The 25,400-nt window shown below is 43.8% G+C and overlaps 3 long non-coding RNA genes across 3 annotated transcripts in view; 1 reads left to right on the top strand and 2 right to left on the bottom strand.

Moving 5' to 3' along the window:
* The window catches only part of LOC310755720, a 48,748-nt gene extending 39,453 nt beyond the window's left edge, over positions 1–9,295 (top strand). The window contains exon 2 of the long non-coding RNA XR_014544466.1: positions 8,192–9,295. This is a non-coding gene — a long non-coding RNA (uncharacterized lncRNA). The remainder of the gene's footprint in view (positions 1–8,191) is intronic.
* Positions 1–25,400, bottom strand: part of LOC310755762 — a 1,619,227-nt gene that overhangs the window by 454,535 nt on the left and 1,139,292 nt on the right. The gene's annotated exons all lie outside the window — the stretch shown is intronic.
* Positions 5,870–8,185, bottom strand: LOC310755767. The gene is made up of 2 exons (XR_014544526.1): positions 6,649–8,185; positions 5,870–6,053 (listed from the first exon to the last, which is right to left on the bottom strand). It is a non-coding gene; the product is annotated as an uncharacterized lncRNA (long non-coding RNA).

The following is a 25,400-nucleotide window of genomic DNA, read 5'->3' as shown; positions in this document are numbered from 1 at the left end:
TGCATGAGACAATTAGGTTAATGAACAATAGGTTCAGATCAGACAAAAGGAAGCCCTTCTGCATACTGTATACAACGGGATGGGAGGAACTTTGGCCTTCTAGATGTTGCTACAACTCCCATCCATCCTAACTGTGAGTCATGCTGTTTGGGGGTTGACCAGAGTTGGGGTTCAACATTATCCAGTTTCCTGTCCCTGGAAACAACAGAGAGACCAGGTCCAGGACCCAAAGAACCTCATACCTTGGTGGCAGCTTCTTATGGATGGAAAGATTCCCAGTTTTACATTCCAAGTACAGCCTTTCATGCCGCTTTGCATCCTGCTCTAAAGGGCTTCTCAACTCTCAGCAGCTACATTTTGGTAGTTACGAGGAGCTTCAGCAGGGAGGGAAGGCAAGAACGTCCCATCATGTGCCTAGAATTCTTTGGATCTGAGCCATAATACATCTTTGTTTCGAAAATGTGGTAAAGCTGCAGATTGGGTTGGCTTTTCAAAAAGGGATTGGATACATCTACAGAGGGTAGGTCTAACAGTGGCTTGGTAGTGAAATAGGACCTCTGTGTTCAGAAGAAGTGGAACAGTGGCTGAAAATCACATGATTTTCTGCTTCTAAGCTTCCCAGAAACATCTGGCAAGGCCCGGTTGGAAACAATGTGGATTGGATGGTTTCAGACTGACCCAGGAAGCAGTTATGGCCTAATACCCTTTCTGCATTCAGAATGCTACAAAATTGTTTGATAGCAGCTCTTTCTGCAGTTACTGTTTTTGCAAGCTAGGGAGACTTGCTTGCCCTCAGCTTTGGGGTCACCACCTATTTTAGGGAATTCCTCATGTGTTCAGAACATCCTACCCACTCCCGTAAATCTGAACCAGGAAACGGTGTTAAGTTTAACCAGGCCCAGGCAAACTTGGCCCTCCAGATGTTTTGGGACTACAACTCCCATCATCCCTAGCTAACAGGACCAGTGGTCCCAAAACATCTGAAGGGCCGAGTTTGCCTAGGCCTGAGTTTAACCAATCCCTAATCCAGGATAGCAAACAATAATTTGATTGCTGGGTTTGTAAGTATTAGTTAAATCGAACAGTTTCCTGATTGTCGCAGGAGAAAGGGGTTTAACAAACCTTAGAAGTACAATGGAACCTCATATTACATACCGTCCTCCTTGCAAACGCTGTGGGTTATGAGCTCCGCTAACCCGGAAGTAGATGCCCCTTGTTGCGAACTTTGCCCCAGGATGCGAGCAGACATCGCGCACTGGCAGCGTGACAGCAGCGGGAGGCGCCATTAGCGAAAGTGTACCTCATGTTACGAGCGGTTTTGGGTTACAAACAGACCTCCAGAATGGATTAAGTAACCAAAGATACCACTGTACAGTGGTACCTCGGGTTAAATACGCTTCAGGTTACATACGCTTCCGGTTACAGACTCCGCTAACCCAGAAATATTACCTCGGGTTAAGAACTTTGCTTCAGGATGAGAACGGAAATCGTGCAGCGGCGGCACAGTGACAGCAGGAGGCCCCATTAGCTAAAGTGGTGCTTCAGGTTAAGAACAGTTTCAGGTTAAGAATAGACCTCCAGAACGAATTAAGTTCTTAACGCGAGGTACCACTGTACTGTGTTAGGGTGCAGAAGAGAAATTAGGCAGGGAAGGGAGGGAAGAGTCGGAAGCCTACACACATCACATGGTTCATTCCTGGTCCACTAAACCGTAGTTTGTTGGGCTGGGATTCATAGAATCGTAGAATTGGAAGGGACCCTTAGGATCATCTAGTCCAACCCCCCATTTCAGGAATATGCAGCTGCCCCAAACGGGGATCGAACCTGCAACCTTGATATTATCAGCATCACAGTCTAACCAACTGAGCTACCCAGGCTGACAATTCGTTACAGTATGTCTGATCTGAACCAAGGTTTCATTCTTTATGAATCCGGTTATTCTGGTAGATGACAGCATATTGTATTGCTTCTCTTCACATGGCCTTTTTTTTTTTTTTTTAAAAAAAAGATAATATTCCACAGTGCATGGCTCAGACTGAAGTTCGTCAAAATAACTTTGTAGAAAATTTACACCATCACAAATTAAGACTGATTTATACAACTATATAACACTTATTTGCATCTTTCCAGTGGGTCTGCACGGACACAGGTGACGCTGTGGGTTAAACCACAGAGCCTAGGACTTACCGATCAGAAGGTCGTGGTTCGAATCCCCACGACGGGGTGAGCTCCCGTTGCTCAGTCCCTGCTCCTGCCAACCTAGCAGTTCGAAAGCACCTCAAAGTGCAAGTAGGAAGGTAAACGGCGTTTCTGGTGGGAAGGTAAACCGCGTTTCTGTGAGCTGCTCTGGTTCGCCAGAAGTGGCTTAGTCATGCTGGCCACATGACCCGGAAGCTGTACGCCGGCTCCCTCGGCCAATAAAGCGAGATGAGCGCCACAACCCCAGAGTCGGCCATGACTGGACCTTAATGGTCAGGAGTCCCTTTACCTTTACCTAGTGGGTCTGCACAGCAGTAAAGTATATCTAAACAATTCCATGATTCCTTTGATAACTAAATACTGCTACTACAATCATTTATTTATTTTTTACAAGCATTATACTGCCCTGTCGTGGCACTTTTAAGGACTGTTTTCTCTCTTAAAGTGTGGTGTAGTGGTTAAGAGCAGTAGACTCGTAATCTGGGGGACCGGGTTCGCTTCCCCGCTCCTCCACATGCAGCTGCTGAGTGACCTTGGGCCAGTCACACTTCTTTGAAGTCTCTCAGCCCCACTCACCTCACAGAGTGTTTGTTGTGGGGGAGGAAGGGAAAGGAGAATGTTAGCCGCTTTGAGACTCCTTCGGGTAGTGATAAAGCGGGATATCAAATCCAAACTCTTCTTCTTCTTCTTCTTACCAGAAGCAATATAAGTGAGGAATAGTGGTGATAATCATGGGAGCAGAGGATGTGGTGGGTCTTTTAAAAGAATGTGGTCAGGAAAAGAACAATGGAACCCAAAAGATGCAATTGCAGCTGTGGCATCCCATTTACTTCAGTATTTGAGTCTAGCCACGTTCTGCCGCTATGCATGCTGTTAAAAGCGTGTGGTGTTTAATGAAGCAAATTAAACTTGATAAAAGCACAGGTGAGCTTGATTAATTTATTCAGATGGTTGCATTGCAGCGATGGGCAAGGCAGGCTTTCCCCGTGCCTCTGACACTAGCTTATATAGTACATATGTAATTGCAATATGTGTGCTCGCAGGAAGGGGGAGAAAAAAAATCAATCTGCTCAGAGAACAGTGATTAGCAAATACCCTTGACTGATTAGTATGCTCTTGAGCAAGAAACAAACAAACAAACAAAAATCTTTAAATTTAACTACAGTTTCACAGCTTATCAGCTGAGTCTTTCGGAACTCGCAACTTGGCAAGCTGAGTGCTCCTTTCACCAGGAAAGAGATCCACTTCTCCACTAAAAGGACCACCACGTTATAGCTACGGCAACAATATTCCTGGAAGCTGCAGTTTAATGCAATCTTTGCTTATAGAAGACAATAGACAGTGGTGGGTGCTTTGACATCATCATCATCATCAAAATTTGTATACCACCCTATACCTGCAGGTCTCAGGGAGGTTTGCAAGATAAAATCACAATATAAAACACAAATAATCAACGTAACAATAAAAACAACAAAATAACACCCCACCCCTTCTTCAAGCCGTTGGGCAAGCCGTGCTTAAAAACGTCTAGTTTTAGGGCAGACTGGGGTCAGGAAATCATATATCAAATATGAGATAAACATATGACAAAGAACCCAGATTTGAGGGCTGAGCCAAAATGGCTGCAAACACCACCACCACCACCACCACCACCCCAAAAATGCCGCTACTATTTGCAGGTAGCAAAACTGAGGGGATGTCAGAGAATTCCGGCGGAAGCAAGGAAAGAAATTGCCGATGCTTGCTTATTCATTCCATGTCCAGAAGAGAAATCAATCCAGCAATTATTATTGATATTCACTTGTCAGGGACGGGCAGGGCTCCGAGCAGTGGGTGGATGAGGTCGCAGGGCCAGGGTCTAATCCCGGGGTAGTGATTTGCGGGATTCCGTGTCTCCTGCAAGGCAGAGCTGAAGGTTTTGGGGTGGGGTGTGAGCAGTCAGAGATGGGATAGAGATGCGGGACAGTGGAAAGGAGCAGGAGTTGGAGGAAAGATGATGGTGTGCGGTCAGTGGACTAGAGGGACTAGGGTAGTCCTCTATATGTTCCCCTGTGCCAGGCATGGAGAGTCCTTGTCTCCCTTCGGTAACTTCACAGATATGAATTAATTAATTTGATATATTTATAGTTCTTTTATTACAGCATCACGTTGCAAGCACAAATACAGCGGTACCTCGGTCTCCGTTCCAGAAGTCCGTTCTTAAACCAAAGCCGTTCTTAAACCGAGGTGCGCTTTCCCTAATGAGGCCTCCCGCCGCCGGTGCCCTTCCACCGTTCGGCTTCGTAGACCGAAGTAAAGTTTGCTAACCGGGACACTACTTCCGGTTTGGCGGAGTTCGTATACCAAATAGTTCGTAAACAGGGCTATTCTTAAACTGAGGTACCACTGTGCACAGCTCTCCTCAAGGAGGCCAGTTGGCTACTCAAAATTCTCCTCACAGCCACAGCAACCAAGAGATTACATGTGCAGGAGAAAAGAGTGTAGTGTTTCCTGAGATAGTTCAGTCAGTAGAGCATGTGACTCTTAATCTCAGGGTCTGGGTTCAAATCCCACCTTGGGCAAAAGATTCCTGCATTACAGGGGGTTGGACTAGATAACTTGTGTGGTCCTTTCCAACTCTATAATTCTATGATTTTACGATTCTAGTAGTCTACCTGTTTGTTTGCTTACTCCAAGGGACACACGCAGATATCTGCCGATAGCCCTTGAAATTAACTGGGTCAGGTGGGAATGTGCAATAACTCTTAAAACAAAATAAAAAAAGATCTTGAACTTTGCCAAGTTTCCCGTGTTGCAGTTCATTGCTAAATTCTGATTCAGGCTGGCAGTTTGCAAAATGGCTGGGTAAATACCAAGCTCGCGGTCTCGTCACTGGCATGCCGAAAAGAAAGCAAAATCTTCCAGCTCTCCTAGCTCCGAGGGACAGGACGGATGGATGAGAGGCAGCAAGAAAAATGAGGGACTTTCAGGGGCAGCTGTGTTTTACTAACCCAGTCATAATGCCCCTAAAAATCCTTATTCTTCTTGCAATGTTCAGCTGTGATCGTCAGCGGGAAGAGGCTTTCAAAGGTGAGTATCCAATTTTGGTAAAAAAAATCAAAGCCGGGCACTGGATGGCCCCAGGACGTCAAAGAAGAGCAGCAAATAAAAGGCAAAAATGTTTCCCTTTAACCATGCCTTTGGCTGATTGAGATCCAACGTGGGGGTTTTTTTGGGGGGGGGGATTATTGAGTTGTTTCCGTTTTTATTTTGAATATGCATATTGTGTTTTTATTTTATTTTTTTATAATTTTTTTATTGATTTTCCAACATAAATTAAAACAACTGACAGTACATAGACAAACAAACATATAAACACGTATAATTTCATGACCTCTTTTTCTTAAACCTTATTTCAACGACTTCCCCATACCTCCCTTTTCTGCATCCCTGTTTTAGACTTTTTCAGCAACCCCTAATTTCAATTACTTAAAATTCACTTTCTTTAATCCTTTTTTCTCTTACCCAATCATTTATCACTGCAATTCTGTTTTACATTACCCATGACATTTTAGCACTCATTGATTTTACAACAGTTCTTAAGATAAACTTTAAATTTCTTCCAATCTTCTTCCACCGTCTCTTTTCCTTGGTCGCGGATTCTGCCAGTCATCTCAGCCAGTCCCATAGCATATTGTGTTTTTATATTGCGATTTCATTGTGTGAGCCACCCTGAGATCTCTGGGTATACGGCGGTATAGATATTTAATAAATAAAAAATAAATAAAAATAATAAAAAGCCTCGCGTTTTGTCTTTATGCTTTGCTGTTCTTGGTTCATGCTTCACACCCGCTCCCCAAATTGTTTCTCGAAACCTTTCAATTGTAGACAGATATAATATTGAAAGAGTGTTCTTCTTCTTTGGCAATCACTCGTAGCCGAGTCAGATTGTCTTCCATAAACACGGTTTTAACAATGAGTCTGTAAGTGACTGTGGAGGCCAATTCTGGACCCACACGTCCTTCCACAGTAGGGTCATTGGTTCTCGGGCAGGAGTTGATCATGGTGTGGATTTGCCAAGTGTGCCTTCCTCTTAGCTCGTTTCTCCCTTTCGTCCTGAGTTTGAGTACCTTCAAAGCCCATGACACCTTTGGTAAAGGCTGTCCTCCAATTGGAGCCCTTGCAGGCCAGTGTTTCCCAGTTGTCGGTGTTTATCCTACATTTTTTTAGATTTGCCTTGAGACAGTCTTTAAACCTCTTTTGTTGACCACCAGCATTACGCTTTCCATTTTTAAGTTCGAAATAGAATAGTTGCTTTGGAAGACGATCATCAGGCATCCGTACAACATGACCAGTCCAACGAAGTTGATGTTGAAGAATCATTGCTTCAACACTGGTGATCTTTGCTTCATCCAGTACACTGATATTGGTTCATCTGTCCCACCCGCTCCCCAAATTGTTTCTCAAAACCTTTCAATTGTAGACAGATATACTATTGAAAGGAGTCTGGTGCTCATTCGGTAGCATTCTTGTTGCATTTAATGCAAATCTGTCCTTTTTCCCTTTCAGGGTTCAGATTTCTTTTCTTCCTAAAACCAGTTTTTCAAGTTTCAATACTCATCTTTAGATATTGATGGTTGGCACGCACTTTTGGTACCCAAATCCCCAGAGCAATGTTGCATTTTTAAAAAAATGTTTCTGCGTTCTTTATTTAACAAGGCACAGAAGGACCAGAAAAATGTGTACATGTAGCGTTGTGTTTTGTTTTTAAGGCTTGAAGACTGCCAAAAATGTGGGGAGGAGCTGGATCAATGGCTAACCAAGGGTTCAGCTTCGTTGATGTATTGCTGTCACGCAAATTGGAAAGCTGGGGGAAAGTTCATGTCATAGATGAAGAAGAACCTGCTGTGATTTCTAAATATTACCCCTGCCTTCACCCTTACCTTCTTTTCCTTTCAGCCAAGCAACACTAATTTCGTATTAATTTGGGCTGGTAGTATATAATGTGACTCTTGGAGATGATAGATAGATAGATGATAGAAAGATGATAGATGATAGATAGATAGATGATAGATAGATAGATAGATAGATATAGATAGATACACACACCCCTTTTCATACACATAATGCAGGAGACCACATCTCCCAATTGATTGATTATCATCCTGGATTTCCCCAAAGCTTTTCACAGATTTCAAAAGATTATGATGTGAGACCCCCTTGCTCACCAAGCCTTAAGTTTGCCAAGTGTGCTGCTAATCACATAGTTACCCCGCTCATAAGGGGTTCTGAGGCATACTTGAGCTGAATCTACACATGTATATATATAAAAATGCTGTGGAAATTGTTTTTTGGAAAAAAAGTTTTAAAATATATATGGAATTGCCAATAGCTCACCAGTGCCACCTAGTGTCACATTTGTATAATGCGCTTAAAACACACTTCAAACATATTTGCAGCTGTATAGTTGAGTTGCAGGAGGTCCATAGGAGAACGGGGGGGGGGTGCCCCTTCTCCCCCCCCCCCCTTCACATCCATCTTGGAGAATGCAGCATGGACCTCATTTCCTCATCAGAAGTCCTTGTGTGCCTCATAGCTACTGGGGATCAGGATTTATCACTTGCTCATCATGGAAACACTTTAATAAGTCTGCATATATTCAATTTGCATGCTTTCCCCCTGCTTCTACTAGTCATGAGGAGAGACAATGCAAGACATTGATGCTCTGCCCACTGACTGCTTAGAAATCACATGTCATTTCTTCCCTTGTGGCTTCTGCTTTTTGCCAGGCAGAGTCTGCATACTGTCATGCAATTTTGCAATCTTTGCCTTAGCATTTAAATGGTCAGATTCGTTATCCAGTACCATTTCTGGATTTGCACGGTGGCCATGCATATAGCCTTGTTTATGATGTAATGTTAGCAGGGAAGTCCCGGAAAATGCACATGATTTGGGGACGCTTCCTAGGCTTTTTCCAGAATCTAATCTGTTTTATCCTTTCGTTGGTCCACAGGGCTCGTGAAACACGGTTGTCAATCTGGGAGACTGTGCGGAGCGTCGTATCTCGCCTCCATGCCAGAGAAGTTACACTGCATGCGAGATGGTCTTTTTTGTATGCCATTGAATGTATATTGGGCTTTAATGTCTGAAAACTGTGTTTGGGTCCTGCAGTTAGTTGCAATGAGGGCATATCTGTAACAGAACGAATCCCGTTCTTCGTGGCTCATTCATCATTTAGCTGGCTGTTAGCTGGAGATGGGGTATTCCGATTCCTGTTGCCAGCTGACAGATCAAAGCAGCTCTATCCCAGAGGCATAACGACAGAACACCTCAGAACAGGTACTTTAGATTAGCCTAGAAAGCACTGCTGTCATTGCCCACCATCACGAACTGTTTGTGTATCATCTGATCAGAGAAGCTGCAAGGCTGTTCAGGTTTTTATTTGGGAGAGGCGTATGGGAGGGGGTACCCCACCATTCCTACACAACTGATCTGGGGACACGGGTGGCGCTGTGGTCTAAACCACTGAGCCTCTTCAGCTTGCCAATCCGAAGGTTGGCAGTTCGAATCCCCGCAACGGAGTGAGTTCCTGTTGCTCTGGTCCGGCTCCTGCCAACCTAGCAGTTTGAAAGCACACCAGTGCAAGTAGATAAATAGGTACTGTGGCGGGAAGGTAAATGGCATTTCCATGTGTTCTGGCTTCTGTTATGGTGTCCTGTTGCACCAGAAGCGGTTTAGTCATGCTGGCCACATGCCCCGGAATGCTGTCTGTGGACAAACGCCGGCTCCCTCGGCCTGAAAGCGAGATAAGCATCACAACCCCATAGTCGCATTTGACTGGACCTAAGCATCCAGGGTTCCTTTACCTTTACTATATCTGATTGTCTGATAGGGCCAGACATGTGCAGCCCAGGCTGCTGGAAAGGGACTTGAGAACCACTTATGCAACATGACTCCCTATTGACTCAGGACACATGTGCAGAAACCGACTTCCTTGCATGTCTGACCACTAGACATAACAGGGCAATAGCGTTGGCAATTGCCATGTGCCAAATGGCTTGAAAGTACAGTTGACAAAATAACTCTTTACTTTTTATTTAAAATAAATTTTATTTATTTTACGCCTTTGTCTTGTGCATTTGTACCCTGATGCTCCTCCAAGAAGGTTGGGATCACATATTTGGGGTCATTCAGTGTGTTTTTTCCATCGCAACAACTACCCTGTGAGGTAGATTGGGGTTGCCAAGCTTTTGGGGCCAGTGGAGTTTTGAGAGAGCGCATCTCTTCTAGTTTCTTCTCTCGCTGCCCCTCGGTCACTTTCAAACCCCCCATCTCACCCTTCTGACACACAGAGAAAGAACATGCACACAAACACTGGTCCCATTTGCACGATGCATTTAAAGCAGGATCATACCACTTTAAGCAGTCATGGCTTCCCCCAAAGCATTCTGGGAGCTGTAGTTGGTTAAGGGTGCTAAGAGCTGTTAGGGGACCCCTATTCCCATCACAGTGCTACACTTCCCAGAGTGGTTAATAATAATAATAATAATAATAATAATAATAATAATAATAATTTATTTATACTCCGCCCATCTGGCTGGGCTTCCCCAGCCACTTTGGGCGGCTTCCAAAAAGATATTAAAATACTGTAATACATCAAACATTAAAAGCTTCCCTAAACAAGGCTGCCTTCAGGTGTCTTCTAAAAGTCTGGGAGTTGTTTTTCTCTTTGACATCTGGTGGGAGGGTATTCCACAGGGAGGGCGCCACTACCGAGAAGGCCCTCTGCCTGGTTCCCTGTAACTTGGCTTCTCGCAGTGAGGGAACCGCCAGAAGGCCCTTGGTGCTGGACCTCAGTGTCCGGATAGAATGATGGGGGTGGAGACGCTCCTTCAGATATACTGGACCAAGGCCGTTTAGGGCTTTAAAGGTCAGCACCAACACTTTGAATTGTGCTCGGAAACGTACTGGGAGCCAATATAAGTCTTTCAAGACTCTCGGCAGCCGCCCCCAGTCACCAGTCTAGCTGCCGCATTCTGGATTAGTTGTAGTTTCTGGGTCACCTTCAAAGGTAGCCCCACGTAGAGCACATTGCAGTAGTCCAAGCGGGAGATAACCAGAGCATGCACCACTCTGGCGAGGCAGTCCATGGGCAGATAGGGTCTCAGCCTGCGTACCAGATGGAGCTGGTAAACAGCTGCCCTGGACACAGATTTGACCTGTGCCTCCATGGACAGCTGTGAGTCCAAAATGACTCCCAGGCTGCGCACCTGGTCCTTCGGGGGCACAGTTACCCCATTCAGGACCAGGGAGTCCTCCACACCTGCCCACCTCCTGTCCCCCAAAAACAGTGCTTCTGTCTTGTCAGGATTCAACCTCAATCTGTTTAACATTCAATCCCTCTTTGCAGCACTCCTAACAACTGTGACACAGCATATGATCCAATGGTGGTTTTGAGGGGTTCCCCTGTGAAAATTTTGAGGCTCCATAAGGATCTGTGACCTGGATCTGTGTTTTTGTGCCATTGTAGCATCAACAATTTTGACAGTGCTCTCAACGGAGACAGATGTGATCTGTCATTTGATGGCGGAAAGGGGAATCAATGAATTTCCCCCCCCCTTATACTCTGTTGTCTCTTCCCAAAAAACTCCCCACTTCCCGCTCCCCTCTCCCAACCAGTCCATTTCCCTTCCTCCAGCCTCCCAGACCACTCCATTTTCCACAACCTCTTAGTCATTCCACTTTCTGTTCAGCCGATCTGAGCCTTGAAAAAACCCATTGAGCTGAAAGAGAAAATGGGACACAGCATCATTCTTCCAGCTTCCTTCTTCAGTAGTTTCAAAGGTGGGGAAAGGTAACCACTTTTGCCAACTCATGATGAAGATCCTCAGGCTTTGCAGAGGAAGATCTCAAGAACAGTTCAGAAACTTCAGCAAGGAGGTTTGAGCATATTACACTAATCCTGGTCCAACTGCACTGCCTACCAATTAGTTTCTGGACCCAATTCAAAGTGCTGGTTTTGACCTATAAAGCCTTAAACAGCTCAGGACCGCAATACCTCAAGGACCCCCCCTTTCCATATGAACCTACCCAGACCCTGAGATCATCTTCTGAGGCCCTCCTTTGTGTGCCTCACCCATGTGAGGTCCAGAGGGTGGCAACACGAGAACAGGCCTTCTCTGCAGTGGCCCCCCATCTGTGGAATGCTCTCCCCAGGGAAGTTCATCTGGTGCCTTCATTATACACCTTTATGTGCCTGGCAAAAACCTTCCTTTTAACAAGGCCTTTGGTTGATCCGATTTACATCCTATGCCCTTTTAAAATGTGGAGGTTTTTTTTGAGGGAGGGCTATTGGGTTGTTGTTTTCATTTTTGTTAGGTATTTTGTGGTTTTATATCTTGATTTTCTTCTGTGAACCGCCCTGAGACCCTTGGGTATAGGGCGGTATATTAATCCAATAAATAAATAAATTAGACATTGCTGCACTCCCATGTGCCCCAGTGGTAAACCTAGAATTGACTGGCTCAGCATGGTGAGATCTGATTACAAATTCCCAAGACCAAGCCAGAGAGAGAGAGAGAGAGAGAGAGAGAGAGAGAGAGAGAGAGAGAGAGAGAGAGAGAAATGAAATAATATATAAAGTTTATTGGGAACCTTCCTCACTTGCTTGGGGACTGAGGCATTGGCTATTGGGGGGGTGCAGGGAACATTCCCCACCTGACTCTGCTGCATGAACCCTATTGTACCTTGAGGGCACCTCCATATTTCACCCTCAGCCTTCTGACAACACACCATGGGAACTCGGCCTATTGACCAAATGTTCTCACTCTGAGAGCTTCTCCACCTACTACTGAATGGAAATGTCTTCTCTTGGTACAGAGGTGAGAGCCTGTTTTCCTTGGCAAGGCCAGTGGATATGATTAGCTTTATCTCTGTTTGGATTGTTGTCTTTAACACAGAGGAGAGGGCATTACCTCACCCTGGAGCAGGCTGCAGACCCAAAAGCGATTACGCCGGAATATTTTTAGTGCTCAAAACAGGAAAGGCCTGTTGTGGCTAAAAACATTTTGCGATTCCACCCCCCTCCGCGCCACCCCTTTTCTTTCTCTCTGCATGATCCCATTTTTATCCTCTTGTTCTAAGGCATCATAATGCCACAATGACTAGTTGTTTGGGGCGAGGGGGTTGAAAGAGGAAATGCTTGTGTGCTGGTTTTTATGTGGGAATGATTTTCCCCGGCTTCCTCTTGACAATAAATCTTGCACGGCTGTTAAGACGAGGAGGAATTCCTGTCATATCTCCTCTCAATCTAGAGCCTCCAGTTTCTCTCATGGCCTGTGTACTCAAGTCGCTGGCTTTATCTCTGAAGTGTGGATCAGACACAGAAAAAAAACCAGCAGACCTGGTGCATTCTTCCCTCCTGCAATGACTCAGTAGCAAGTCCTCTTTTTCAAAAGTGTGTTTTCTTGTATATGGGCCCACCATAGGGTTGCCATATTTCAAAAAGTGAAAATCCAGACACAAAAGTTCTTGAGCTTTTTTTGTTTTCTGCCAAAGTTGTTGAGATTTTCTGGCAAAATCTCAAAAAAAGGGAGTTTTTGAGCTATTTTTAAAGAACTTCGCCAAAATCTGAACTTCCAACATCGGTTGCCATACGTCCAGATTTCTTCTGACGTTTCAGCGACTGCTTCCAGCTGCTGTATTCTGGCTGTGTCCAGGTTATTCCAGACATATGGCAGCCCTAACATACAGTGGTACCTTGGGTTAAGAACTTAATTCGTTCTGGAGGTCCGTTCTTAACCTGAAACTATTCTTAACCCGAAGCACCACTTTAGCTAATGGGGCCTCCCACTGCTGCCACGTGATTTCTGTTCTCATCCTGAAGCAAAGTTCTTAACCCGAGGTACTATTTCTGGGTTAGCGGAGTCTGTAACCTGAAGCATCTGTAACCTGAAGCGTCTGTAACCCGAGGTACCACTGTACAATGCAACTTTTGCATATCTCATTCCTCCAGGTTGACTGCAGCTCATATAAGCACAATGTCCTCTTTTGCTTTGTGGGCGTCTAAATTCGTTTCAACATGTCAAACCCATAGCCCCCTCCAGGCATTATTAACCCTCTGCTGCTTCTTGGCTCCAGCCCTGTAGTTCCTCCTTTGCCTGCTTCAACCTCCCATCTCCACGCAGAGATCTAAATGGGAAAACAGCTATGTTCACATGGTCTTTCCCAGCCAATCAGGAAGTCTGTGTAAGCAAAGGGAGCCTACATCATGTGGAGCCTACATCCATGTTCACACCATACACTACGATACCACTTTAAACAATAACGTCTTCCCCCATGAATAAGGCAGCCTCTCAAATTTGCAAAAATACTAACTTCCTTTCAGAGGATGTGGGACAATTAAAAGAGGCAAATGCACAAACCACCAAGGTGGGAATGTCAGAGGGACGGGGTCTGAGGAACATACAAGGGAAATAAGAGTGGTTCAAAGCAAAAGTGGTACTTCTTATGAAATGATTTGGGAGACTTTGACAGATAAAAATGGTACCTCGCGTGAAATGATCTGGGAGGCTTTGAAAGTGATCGAGCAGAAACAAGAAGAGAGAATGAAAAGTATAAGAGGTTACTATATATGGTGGCAATGTAAAATTATTTAAAAGGCCTGGGGGAAAACATATAAAGATTTGAAGAGAATGTGGGAAATGAGGGTTGTTAAAAAAAAATTGAAGTTATTTTTTTGAGATGTACAGGACTTGAAGGACTTATTGAACGAAAGGCTTGGTCCCTGTATTTGAGAGTGGATGCCAGGCCAAGACCTACTAGCCTATACAGAAGGAAGAAACCACCGCCAAAGAAGATAAAGAAGATTGGCAAAATAAAATACTGAACTATGCAGGACAAATTAAATAATTTGAAACGCAACAAAGAATGATCAGAGCCCCTCTGAACTTGAAGCATGGGAAGTCCCAACAAAAACATTATAATTTAGGCAGAATATTTGGGCTATTTGATATGTATTTGAATATTTTTGAACATTCAATGTGATTTGATTGGATTGTTAAAATGGGAAACTTAATAAAAATGATTTTAAAAAAAGAAAGAAACCCAACAAAGAAAGAGGACTTTGAGCTCAAAAAAGGGACAAATGTTTAATGCATATCTTTTAAGCTTTGTGTATAGATCTCTACATTAGTTTAACTTTTAAAAGTCATTTGTAATAAGATGAAGGTTTTAAAATTGGATTGTTAAGAATATACGGTTTTGTGCATGAACAAGCACAAAGAATGGAACCAAAAGAAGGAGTGGAGGGAAGTCAAGCACAAAATTATGGTTTAAAAATTTGTCAATGGTTTTTTCTTTTTTGTTATTTTGGAAAATTAATGAAACGTTATCAAAAACAACAATAACGGCTTCCCCCAAAGAATTATGGGAGCTGTAGTTTGTTCGGGGTGCTGAGTTGTTGTTGTTGTTTAGTCGTTTAGTCATGTCCGACTCTTTGTGACCCCATGGACCAGAGCACGCCAGGCACTCCTGTCTTCCACTGCCTCCCGCAGTTTGGTCAAACTCATGCTGGTAGCTTCAAGAACACTATCCAACCATCTCGTCCTCTGTTGTCCCCTTCTCCTTGTGCCCTCCATCTTTCCCAACATCAGGGTCTTTTCCAGGGAGTCTTCTCTTCTCATGAGGTGGCCGAAGTATTGGAGTCTCAGCTTCAGGATCTGTCCTTCCAGAGAGCACTCAGGGCTGATTTCCTTAAGAATGGATAGGTTTGATCTTCTTGCAGTCCATGGGACTCTCAAGAGTCTCCTCCAGCACCATAATTCAAAAGCATCAATTCTTCAGCAATCAGCCTTCTTTATGGTCCAGCTCTCACTTCCATACATCACTACTGGGAAAACCATGGCTTTAACTATACGGACCTTTGTTTGGCAAGGTGATGTTTCTGCTTTTTAAGATGCTGCTGAGAGTTGCTAGGAGCCTCCTATTCCCCTCACAGAGCTACAATTCCCAGAGTTCCTTGAGAAGAAGGATTGTCTTCTAAACTACGGCAGAACTTTAGTCAATATAGATAACTGCAACACCCCCACACCGAATCCCCAGCCCAAAGTTTTGTAGCTGGAGTCAGTCAGGGCCCTGCCCTCCCAGGCCAGGTGGAAAAAGCCATACAGGACAGGGAGTGGGTCTTCCAGGATTCACAGCCAAGGTGGCATGTGCTTGCTAGTTCTTTCTAAGCCGCTATCTTGCAGAGGGCTCGTTGAAACACATTTCCTTAGCTGCATGAGGATTTCAGCAATAATTCGTAAGGCAGGGCTTTGAGTATTAAGCAACACTTTGCACAAGCACGTCCATAGGCTGCACACAGTGCTGATTAAATGATACGGAGGTGCCCTAATGTTCAGAACATCATGTGAAATCATGGCATAGACGCCTTGCTCAAGCCTAGTGCCCATTTAATGATTTGTGTTTGAGGCCGATGGTGAAAGCTGAAGGCGTCGATCTGCATGTCAGCTAGCTCACCACCCGTTACAACGCGACCCCGGTGATTAGGACTACAGACCCGCCAAGTGTCCCTATTTTCCAGGGACCGTCCTGGATTTACAGAAGCCATCCTGGTTTCTGATTTGATCCTGGAGTGTCCCACTTTCCCTTAAGATGTCTTTATTTTCATCGGAGAAAGGGTGAAGGGTATGGGACCTCCGAGCCAAGGAGATAAATAATGAACCAACCTTTAGACGACCTCTGAAGGTAGGGCTGCCATACCTCTGAGATTTCCCAGACATTACCGGGATTTGTACAGTGGTACCTTGGGTTAGGGACACGGGTGGCGCTGTGGGTCAAACCACAGAGCCTAGGACTTGCTGATCAGAAGGTCGGTGGTTCAAATCCCCGCAACAGGGTGAGCTCCCGTTGCTCGGTCCATGCTCCTGCCTACCTAGCAGTTCGAAAGCACGTCAAAGTGCAAGTAGATAAATAGGTACCGCTCTAGCGGGAAGGTAAACAGCGTTTCCGTGTGCTGCTCTGGTTTGCCAGAAGCAGCTTAGTCATGCTGGCCACATGACCTGGAAGCTGTATGCCGGCTCCCTTGGCCAGTAAAGCGAGATGAGCGCCGCAACCCCAGAGTCGGTCACAACTGGACCTAATGGTCAGGGGTCCCTTTACCTTTACACCTCGGGTTAAGTACTTAATTCGGTCCAGAGGTCCATTCTTAACCTGAAACTGTTCATAACCTGAAGCACCACTTTAGCTAATGGGGCCTCCCGCTGCTGCCGCACCGCCAGAGCACGATTTCTGTTCTCATCCCAAAGCAAAGTTCTTAACCTGAGGTACTATTTCTGGATTAGCGGAGTCTGTAACCTGAAGCGTATGTAACATGAAGCATATGTAACCCAAGGTACCACTGTATGTCGTAAATTGCATCCGGGTGAAATTTCCAAAATTGGTAAAAATGGGAAAACCCAGGCGTGTGGTGGAAGTGTTGATTTTTTGGTGAATTTTCCTTAACAATAGCTCACCCCCCCAGCCCCCCCCAAAAAGCTCAACAACATTTGTGTCCAGATTTTCACATTTTGAAATATGGCAACCCTATCTGAAGGCAGCCCTATATGCCACAGGAGCGGCAAGGATCCTAATTGCTAAAAACTGGAAAAAAGAAACTGTGCCAACAAAAAGGGAATGGCAAGACAAACTGTTAGAGTATACTGAACTGGCTAGATTAACAGAGGCAATTAGAGATCACACTAGACAAGAGTTTCAAAAACCATGGGGGAAATGCATAGAATACTTCACAAAACAGTGCCCTAAAATACATACCTGGACTTGTTTCTATTAATGTCTACAGGAGACTCTGTGGATATTTAAGTTATAATTAGAAAAATCTTAATAATTATTCATAAAGGAAACAGTTTATAAGGAGTAAATAAGGAGGCCAGATACAGGATAAAGGAAGTCTTTTATTTGGTTGTTTGTTTGTTGTATGTTATGTTCATTGTATGTTATGTTCACATTTAATGAGGGTGGATTTGTGTATTGGGGGGTGGGGGTTTATGTTATGTTGTAAAAAAGATTCCAATAAAAATTTAAAAATAAGGGGGGGGGATGAATGCAGCCCTATATAGGTAAGTTTTTTATGTTTAAGGTTTTATTCTATTTCATTAATACGTTGGAAGCCTCCCAGAGTGGCTGAGGCAACCCAGTCAGTTGAGCGGGGTATTATTATTATTATTATTATTATTATTATTATTATTATTGAATAGGACATCCCTATTTTCACCGGAGAAATGTTGGAGGGTATGGGACTACATAATAAGAAACGCAACAGGTGTGTTCTGCTGCCAATGTATACATGGCAGAAAGTCTTTGCCAAACCCACATTTGCAAATATTTCTTTACTGCATTAACACACTACATGATTCCCACCTCATTACATCTTCCCCTTTGAAATGTAATATGCGAAGCTTTTTCATTAGAACATTAAAACAAAACAAAAATACCTCACCCTTTCGTTGATTTAAGGGAGAGTAAGGAATGGTGAAGGGGACACGGGTAGCACTGTGGGTTAAACCACAGAGCCTAGGACTTGCCAATCAGAAGGTCGGTGGTTTGAATTCCTGTGACGGGGTGAGCTCCCGTTGCTCGGTCCCTGCTCTTGCCAACCTAGCAGTTTGAAAGCACATCAAAGTGCAAGTAGATAAATAGGTACCGCTCCGGCGGGAAGGTAAACGGCGTTTCCGTGTGCTGCTCTGGTTTGCCAGAAGCGGCTTAGTCATGCTGGCCACATGACCTGGAAGCTGTACGCTGGCTGCCTCAGCCAATAAAGCGAGATGAGCACCGCAACCCCAGAGTCGGTCACGACTGGACCTAATGGTCAGGGATCCCTTTACCTTTACTAAGGAATGGTGAATGGACTGAAATTTGTCGAGTCGAATCATTGAAGAAAGCAAAATCTGTGGCCTCCGGCCCTTAACAACAATGAAGAGGCAATTTGAATACTGCCTCCCCTGCTGTGTATTTGAGCACAATGGTTACTGATGACAGTGAAACCCAAATAAAGGCATGAAAACCATTATTCTTCGATTTGATCAGAAGCCCAGCACTATCGTTCCCTTTAATGACATTTCAGGTTATTCATCCAGTCGAATGGAAAACACTCACGATGCCACATGATTTTAATTAATCCAGTGAGTGGAAATATCCAAATTTCACAGCAGAGACGGCTGGTTATTTCAAAGGAGCTCTTTATGATGAGGGCTACAGCATATGGTTACACGACAGAGGAAATGGGCTTATTTAGGAAGATTTAATGTCATTAGCAGCTCAGGCACTTCTTTCCTTGAGAGAGGGATGAAATCCCAGATGCTTAATCCTTTGTCACTTAACTGCTGATGAACTTCATCTCTTCATTTTTAAAACTGAAGCAGGCATGGATCCTCCTCAAAACAAAAACGGTTGGATTCGGTTCACAAGGTAAGCATGGGAGAAGTGGACCGGCCCTACCGTTAGGCTGGGTGAGATAGCTGCCTCAAGGAGCTGGTTTTGGGTGCTGTGCCACTGGCCAATAGTCCTTCCCCACATGAAGGAAGAATAGCAATGGCAATCAATCCCGGGAGCTGCATGCTCCCTGGATAAATTGTAAATATGCAAAGCACATTTATTGGAGAGTAGATAATACTGCTTGATTAGGGACTAGGTGTTTCCAAAATGTGCTCAGTGACATTAAGAAGCTGCGGCCAACGATCCACTTATTTTGAAGCACAGATAATACTACTCTTTGCACCCTGGCTGCGCATATGCTAAAGATGGCCCTTATTATGGACTTCAGCAATAACACCTTCATCCATGTCTATCTGTATGACTATGATCTCTGGGTTAAAGTGGGGAAGGGGAGGAAGAGGAGGAATTCCTGAGCAAGGACGATTTTGTGCACTTTGGGTTGGTTTACAAATGCATGTGTGCTATCATCGGCGTAGCCAAGTCAGGTAGGGGGCAGCTGCCCCCCCAATCAAGTAAAACATAGGACTGATTGCACATAGAGTACAGTTAAATGATTGGGATCAGAGCAATTAAGTCTTTAATTTCCTTCACTTTTTCTATATTAGCTTTTGCACATTACATATTAATAACTTGGATGGACATATGAAGACCTACTAGTAAAAACAGAGACTGGTTGGAGGATTAGGCCTTATGAAGAAATAAAGAACAAATTGACAGGATGGATCCAATTTCACCAAATTAATTCTATATGGTCTGAGGATAAAAAGAATGGGATAAGTGAGAAAAAATCTAGATTTCAGATTGAAATACTAGAAAGTAAAACAAAACTCCTATCGAAAATGTATAGCCTGTTACTTGAATGGGACACCAAAGATGAAGAAGTAAAGGAGGTAATGATCAGATGGGCAATGGACTTCGGACATAACATAGAGTTTGATAAATGGAAGGCATTATGGAATAAAGGTATGAGATTCTCGGCATGCACAACACTCAGGGAAAATATGTATAAAATGATGTATAGGTGGTATGTAACGCCCGTAAAATTGGAAAAAATATATAAAACTGGTGATAAATTATGTTGGAAGTGCAAGATCAAGGAGGGCGATTTCTATCATATGTGGTGGTTGTGTGAGCCTATCAAAAAATTCTGGGAATCTATTTACAATGAATTAAAAAAAATCCTCAAATATACCTTTATAAAAAAACCCGAAGCCTTTATGCTGGGGATAATTGGGGAGGAAATCAAAAAGGAAGACCAAACACTCTTTCAGTATGCGACAGTGGCTGCCAGAACTCTAATAGCGCAGAATTGGAAGACATCAAAAATCCCAACTATAAACGAATGGCAAACCAAACTATTTGACTATTTAGAACTGGCAAAAATGACACAGAAAATAAGAAATCAAAAAGACATAAAGTTTAATAAAGAATGGAATAAATTTATGACATACATGGAAAAAGAGGTAAAAAATCTAAAAATCACAGTAGGTGTGACGTAACACTTGTGACGTAAAGAGTCTTTTGAGGAAAAGAAACTGCAGATAAAAAATCATATAATATATTCTGAAACCGAGATGAAGGGAAGTCAATTAATGTTGTGTGTTATTTAGTTATTTAGTTAATGTAAGTTAGTTAGTTGGTGTTTTATGTTAGGTGATGTTTTTTCTTTTGTTCTTTTTATTATTATTATTTCTTTTATTTATGTACTCCTTTTTTGTATGTATGTGTTATGTATGTTTATTTCTTCACTTGTTTTAATGTTGGATGTAGCAAAATGAATTAAAACCAATAAAAAAAATAAATAACATATTAATAACTTGGTACCACTGCTATAAAAGAACTTCAAAATTATTGTCTCTCCAGAGCCTCCCTTTTTCTGTGGAAAACAAATGGCGATTATTGGCAATGATGGCAGCCTTCTCTGGAAGTGGATTTGCTGCTCCTCTTATTGTAGTAAGGCACCAGCTGCTCAAGAAGTGAACATACAATAATGGAATGAAGATGGAAGTTTATCTAGAGTACGACTTTCTTTTCTGAAAGAAAGCATACATCTAAGACTAATCACACTGGATGTGTTTGTAAATAAAAATTAAATCTGAAAATAAAAAAGTAAAACAAGAGGAATACTAACTGACCAATAACGTCGGTTCTGCCTCCCCCCCCCCCCAAAAAAAACCTCCTGGTTACGCCCATGTGTGCTATGATAGAATTTCAAAGCTTATAATATATCCACATACTTTGGAAGTCATGGAGATTTCAGTGTGGGATGTAACCCTTGTAGCAGTCAAATACAACATTCCTTGTTTGCCTAGAGTGGACACAGACAGGGGGGTGTTGATCCAGCCAGTTGAACTTCCTGTTCCACCTGGTCTGGAGCATCCTCCCACTGCATGTGACCAGGTAGGTGGGCGTGAGCGTTGCAGACCTAACAAAAGGTTCAGTCATGCAGCCATCTCTCTTATTGATGCCATTTCTTCTCTTGGGCTGCACTGCGGGCTCTCTGCCAGCAGCACGTGGGCCCATCCTGACAAGGATGTAAGCCACACTGTATGTGTAACCACAAGCTAAAGCCTGCCTTCAGGGATCATACTGTGAACTGAATGTGAGTAAACTTTTCATTAATTATAAGGAAGACTCTTGCGTCTTTATTCTTTTAGGAGGGAATTAAAGGGGTCTTACCAGGAATATTCCTGCCAACCTAGCAGTTCGAAAGCACGTCAAAGTGCAAGTAGATAAATAGGTACCGCTCCGGCGGGAAGGTAAACAGCGTTTCCGTGTGCTGCTCTGGTTCGCCAGAAGCGGCTTACTCATGCTGGCCACATGACCCAGAAGCTGTAAGCCAGCTGCCTTGGACAATAAACTGAGATGAGTGCGCAACCCCAGTGTCGGTCACGACTGGACCTAATGGTCAGGGGTCCCTTTACCTTTACCAGGAATATAGGGACACAGATGGCGCTATGGGTTAAACCACAGAGCCTTGGACTTGCTGATCAGAAGGTCGGCGGTTCGAATCCCCGTGATGGGGTGAGCTCCCATTGCTCGGTCCCTGCTCCTGCCAACCTAGCAGTTCGAAAGCACGTCAAAGTTCAAGTAGATAAATAGGTACCGCTCTGGCGGGAAGATAAACGGTGTTTCCGTGTGCTGCTCTGGTTTGCCAGAAGCGGCTTAGTCATGCTGGCCACATGACCCAGAAGCTGTACGCTGGCTCCCTCAGCCAATAAAGCGAGATGAGTGCCGCAACCCCAGAGTCGGCCACGACTGGACCTAATGGTCAGGGGTCCCTTTACCTTTACCAGGAATATACTGCAATCTGGGCATGCCAGATTTAATTGCTTAGCTAAAGAGATTCAAATGAATCCGCAACTAGCTTCTTGCTGTGTGAAAGGGGAATAAGCTCTGCTATATGTAACTCACTAGCGTGAGTTAGGAAGGATGATATTTAATCAATATATCCTCCCTTACCATCCACAACATTCCCACATTCAGGAGATTGCACAGAAACTCGAGTGATGGGAAATCTGGATGCTGATGCTGCAGACAGGTCCAGCGATGAGTTAAGGTGATCCCTGGCTCAAAGTAAGCCTTGCCTTCCCAAGAGCTCTGTCCTCCAGAGATGTGCAACATGTCATTGCAATGTGATGATACTGTTTCCTGCTTGCTAACAACCCCTAAATATACTTGGAGGTGCTGACAATTGATCAGTGGGTGGTGTGTGCTCATCTGTCACCAAGCTTAAGTCTTTGTTCTGCAAATATGACATTCCCAGTGGTGCCAAGCGCACATTGCTATGAAAAGAGAGATTAATATTTAAGTGTGTATCTATGTCCACACAGGGCTGATGGCCAAAATCTTTTCTTTAAACTCTAATCCGGAGGATCTGTCGTGATGGCCCTGATATATGAGCAGACCGTTTTGTCTTCCCTTTTTTCTTGTGCGAATTCCCAAACCTCACTCAAAAAGTTAAGAATCAAAATCAATTGTGGGGGTTTTTTAACACCTGAGGCTTAAAGCGTCTGTACATTTGCCCCAAGGCCTCTTCACCTTAAAATGCCCCTTTCTCACGGATTTCATAGCATTGACAATGCTAAGGTATTTGTATACAGTCATACCTCGGCTCCTGAATGCCTTGGGAGTCAAACGTTCTGGCTCCTGAATGATCGAAAACCAGAAGTGAGTGTTCCGATTTTTGAACTTTTTGTGGAAGGTGAACGTCCGGCACGCCTGCGCAATTGGAAACCAATCAGAAGCCACGCCTTGGTTTCTGAACATTTCAGAAATCGAATAGACTTCCGGAACGGATTCCGTTTGACTTCCGAGGTATGACTGTACTGTTATAGATTTGGGAGGGCGAACTCGCACAAAAAATCTCCATTAGAAATTAATAAATGGTAGGATTTTGGTTATTTGGGATGTGATGGGAGAAATACAAGCTGCAGAGAAATTCCTGGACTTAGCCTAGGCAAAACGACCTGGCCTAGTTAGGGCCATTAAGAAACAATTCAGGGCCATTGGCAATGTGAGAGAATTGTCCTCTCCTCCTTGCCCTGAGTTGTGAACAGAGACTGGGGGGGTTGGAAGGTTGCCAGGGTAATTGGGTGTGCCATGATAGGAAAAGAGAGTCTTGAGCAAGCGTTGTTGGGGGGGAAAAGAAGGAAGGATGATCAAAATCCATCTTGGATAGGCTGGCTGCAGGCTAGCCTTGGACTCCAGGGCTGCACTGCTGTGGTGAGGGATAAGCCCCTCTTGAAATGACTGTGCTGTAAGATCTGGACTCCCTCCATTTAGGCTGAAGGTGTAAATATTTGAATGAACCATAATCTCTGCCAATCGCCAGAACAATTTTTCAGCTCTTCCCTGAAAAGGGGACAGCGTGCTTGAAGATTGGGGGAACAGCAAGACAGACAGTGGAGATCAGTGTTCAAACCACATCACTGATGCCAACATCGAAGTGCATTGTGAAGCTGAGGTTAGCTGGGCTCACGTGTCACAATGGGAAAACCACAGAGAGTTCTGTTAAAGGAAAAGAGAGTCTGCTATCCGTTAAAGGTTAGCAGTGGGTGCTTAAGGAACCGAAACTTTGCAAATTCCTGCTGGAAATCATCTGACCTACACCTCTTGGATGAATGTGCAGAACAGAGCTTTCATACCCTCCAACATTCCTGCTATGAAAACAGGGACATCCTATTTTAATTATTATTACCGTATTTTCTCGAGTCTAAGGAGGCATCAAATCTAATGCGCACCTCAATTTTCAGAATCTTAAAGCAAAAAAAAAGGATTTGCTGGCAAATGTAAATGTGCCATCAAATCTAATGTGCACCTTAATTTTTGCATAATTTGGCCAAAAAAGGTGAGCATTAGATTTGAGTAAATATGGTATATCATTATTATTATTATTATTATTATTATTATTATTATTATTATTATTATTATATTATCATCATCATCATCATCATCATCATCATCATCATCATCTACTCTGGGCAGCTTCCAACATATGAACATAATAAAACATTAAACATTAAAAAAACCTTCCCCTGTACAGGGCTGCCTTCTTCTAAAGGTTGTATGGTTACTTATCTCCTTGGCTCGGGAGTTGCATAACTCCATCCTCTCCAATATTTCTCTGATGAAAATAAAGACATCCTAAGTGAAAGAAGAGGAGGAGGAGGAGGAGTTTGGATTTGGTATCCCCCTTTACCACTACCCGAAGGAGTCTCAAAGTGGCTAAAATTCTCCTTTCCCTTCCTCCCCCACAACAAACACTCTGTGAGGTGAGTGGGGCTGAGAGACTTCAGAGAAGTGTAACTAGCCCAAGGTCACCCAGCAGCTGCATGTGGAGGAGCAGGGAAGCGAACCCGGTTCACCAGATTACGAGTCTACCGCTCTTAACCACTACACCACCACATTCCAGGATCAAACCAGAAACAGGGACGGCTTCTGTGAATCCAAGACTGTCTCTGGAAAATAGGGACACTTGGAGGGTTTGAGCTTTGCCATCCATCCCATTTTGCACTTCTCTGTAGGACATTGCTCAGCTGTATAAATGCATCACAACACACATTTCAGCGAGGTATTTTGAGAGAGCGCTTATTTAAACTCTCATCCCAAACTCTTTGTTTAAATTATATTTATTTGCAGAATTAAGTAGAAACAGAACAGAATGCTGGGTAAAAAACAAGCACCAGTGATGTGGCTCAGAAACAGACAGATCTGTAGAAACCCATAGCTACCCCAAGTTCTGCAACCCCTTTCTAGAGAATTCCTCCTCATCTTCCAGATGTTTTCTAGCGGAACAAAACTGTTTTGATTACAAGCACTGAAGCATCTCTGGATTAATCAGAGTATTTCGGCTTTTGGGAAAGTGTAGCTATCTTGGACAGCAAATGCGCTCACCCAGACGGTAATATTTCAGTACAAAGCAGGCGAACGCTGCATCATGTTTTGCACATCTTGCTGCTGTGGCTTTTATCGGATGTCTTAGATTTATCCTACTGGGGAGGAAAAGGAATGCATGAGAGTGGGCCTTTCTAGCTGAAGCTTTGTGCAAATAATGTCTTGGCATGGAATCGATGGCATGCTCAAGTCTGTGGCAAAAGACTAGAAACTGATATTATTATTACTATTTTTCTCATGTTAAATTCTTTAATAGAGGAACAGAAAAAGAGCAAAATCAGCCTTAGCACGGGTTCTAAAATACGACAAAGGTCATTGCAGGCTCTCTCCTTTAC

This window comes from Podarcis filfolensis (assembly GCF_964270895.1).
Source record: "Podarcis filfolensis genome assembly, chromosome: 2".
NCBI lineage: Eukaryota > Metazoa > Chordata > Lepidosauria > Squamata > Lacertidae > Podarcis > Podarcis filfolensis.
This window is presented reverse-complemented; position numbering and strand designations above follow the sequence as displayed.